Source organism: Castor canadensis, chromosome 1 (genome assembly GCF_047511655.1).
Source record: "Castor canadensis chromosome 1, mCasCan1.hap1v2, whole genome shotgun sequence".
Lineage (NCBI taxonomy): Eukaryota > Metazoa > Chordata > Mammalia > Rodentia > Castoridae > Castor > Castor canadensis.
The window spans coordinates 193194209-193196702 of NC_133386.1; the positions used below are offsets into that span (position 1 = coordinate 193194209).

The following is a 2494-nucleotide window of genomic DNA, read 5'->3' on the forward strand; positions in this document are numbered from 1 at the left end:
AACAAAATTAGAAATAAGGGCAAAATAGTTTCTGCTGGGTATTGAGGGGGTGGGAGGGAGAGGGAGGGGGCGGAATGGGTGGTAAGGCAGGGGGTGGGGGCAGGGGGGAGAAATGACCCAAGCCTTGTATGCACATATGAATAATAAAAGAAGAAAAAAAAAAGAGTCTTTTAATTTGAAGACGTCAAAAAGATTTTCTTCTTTCTTGGTCCTCTCCAGACTTTGGGTAGCCATGACAAGAGGAAATGGCAGTGACGTCACTGAATTCTACCTTTTGGGATTTGGTGTTCAACAAGAGTTTCACTATGTCCTCTTCATTGTATTTCTTGTGATCTACTGGACATCCATGGTTGGTAATACTGGAATAATCCTACTTATCAACACAGACTCTAGACTTCAAACACCCATGTACTTTTTCTTACAACATTTGGCTTTTGTTGATATCTGTTATACGTCTGCTATCACTCCAAAGATGCTAAAAAAATTCATGTACAAAATAAGTCTGTATCATTTGGAGAATGCATAATGCAGTTATTGATCTATGCAACATTTGCAACCACTGACTGTTACCTTCTCTTAGCTACGGCAGTGGACCGTTATGTATCAATCTGTAAGCCTCTCCGCTACCCTATAATCATGTCCCGAAAAGTCTGCATCCAACTGGTAGCTGGTTCGTATCTCATGGGATCAATAAATTCCTGTGTACACACAGGCTTTACATTTTCACTGTCATACTATAAATCAAACCACATCAATCACTTTTTCTGTGATGTTGTTCCAATTATCAACCTTTCATGCTCCAATATTAATATCAATGTCATGCTACTTCTCGTCTTTGTGGGATTTAACTTGATGTTTACAGTGTTGGTACTCATGTTCTCCTACACAGACATCATGGCCACCATCCTAAAGATGTCTTCTATTGCTGGGAGGAAGAAAACATTCTCCACATGTGCCTCCCATCTGACAGCTGTCACCATTTTCTGTGGAACCCTTGTTAACATGTACTTACAGCCTTACTCTGATAATTTGCAGGAGAATTTGAAAGTATCCTCTGTGTTTTATGGCATTGTCATTCCTATGCTGAACCCTCTGATCTACAGCCTGAGAAACAAAAAGGTCAAAGAAGCTTTTAAAGCAATATGCAGAAATTTCTTCAGATTAGATCCAAATATTTAAAATGCAGCACCTCAAAGAATCCAGTAGAGTTTTGTCATGACAATTTAATAATGTTTATAATAGAGAAAATGTTCAGTTCTTTAGTCAGGGTTATGCCTGTCAACACAAAAGATCTTAAAAATATGAGAAATGTCCCCAAAACTGCTACAAGATATTGTATTTTCTTCCAATATCATTCAAAATTATATCTTACACTCTTCATCAAGAAGTTTTTATAGACATTATAACAAGAAGCATGCATAAAACTTACAAAGCATTATTTCAAATGTTTTTCAAATATATTTTAATGGAAAGAAAAATACTATTACTTGTATATGTCAATACTGAAATTGAAATTCATTGTTTTTCTCTCATCTAAATGTTTCCTAAATTGTATGTAGTGAGGTCCTTTGTTAAGTCTGCTCAAATAATTGCACAAGTCTGAATACAAAATAAATGTATTACTTTAAAAATCACCTTGTGATTCAAGGAATCCTTTCTACCCAGTATCCCCATATTTGCTACATTGTTTGGTACTTGAAACCACTGATGTCATTAGTAGACCTTTATGTTCCTACCATTTCTCTCTTACCTATGGAAAAGTAACTCCTGCAAACATTTTCTATTCCTATAGCCAATAGAGATACATGGATCTAAAAATTCACCTAGAAATAGGTGGATATAAAAACCTACCAGTGATCATTTATTTATAAAAGGTATACCAATCATTTTTATTCATACTATTAATGTTAAACACTGACTGTACTCCACATAGTTGTGGTGTGAATGTAATGAAGAAAAATATGTGTGGCTGTTTTCATAACCAACACACTACAGTAGGCTCCTACTGAAAGGAGGTGGTTTTTCAGCTGATGCCCTGATCAGAGTATGATTCATCCCACCACAGATGTACATAGGAGAAACACTTGAGTTAAATCTCTGTTAAGTAAAAGATGTTATATATGTGGCTAATTGTTGTGTCCCCAGGATTAATTCATTGGTGGAAATGTATTCAATAGTCATTAAAATAGTTGTTGAATGACTGAACAAAAATGCACACAGACAACATGAATGTGTCCATTAATTGAGAAAATGTACCAGATACAGTCCAGCCCAGGGTTTATAAGAATTTATTTGGTTCAGAAACTGTTTCTGAACATTACTATAGAGTCTCAAATTTTTATTCAGAGTTTAAGACAATCACTAGCAAAGAAGGCTAGCCCTATAAAAATATTAGTCTAAATTTTGAGGGAATATATATGGTATGATTTATAAGGCAGTTAGGGATAGGGATGACATGGAGAAAAGAATATACAGAAAGATAAAGGATTTACTT

General features: G+C 35.3%; 1 pseudogene; it reads left to right on the forward strand.

The window, feature by feature from the left end:
- The first annotated feature begins 232 nt into the window (after positions 1-232).
- Positions 233-1179, forward strand: LOC141418607 (putative olfactory receptor 5AK3; annotated as a pseudogene).
- Positions 1180-2494: the final 1315 nt, after the last annotated feature.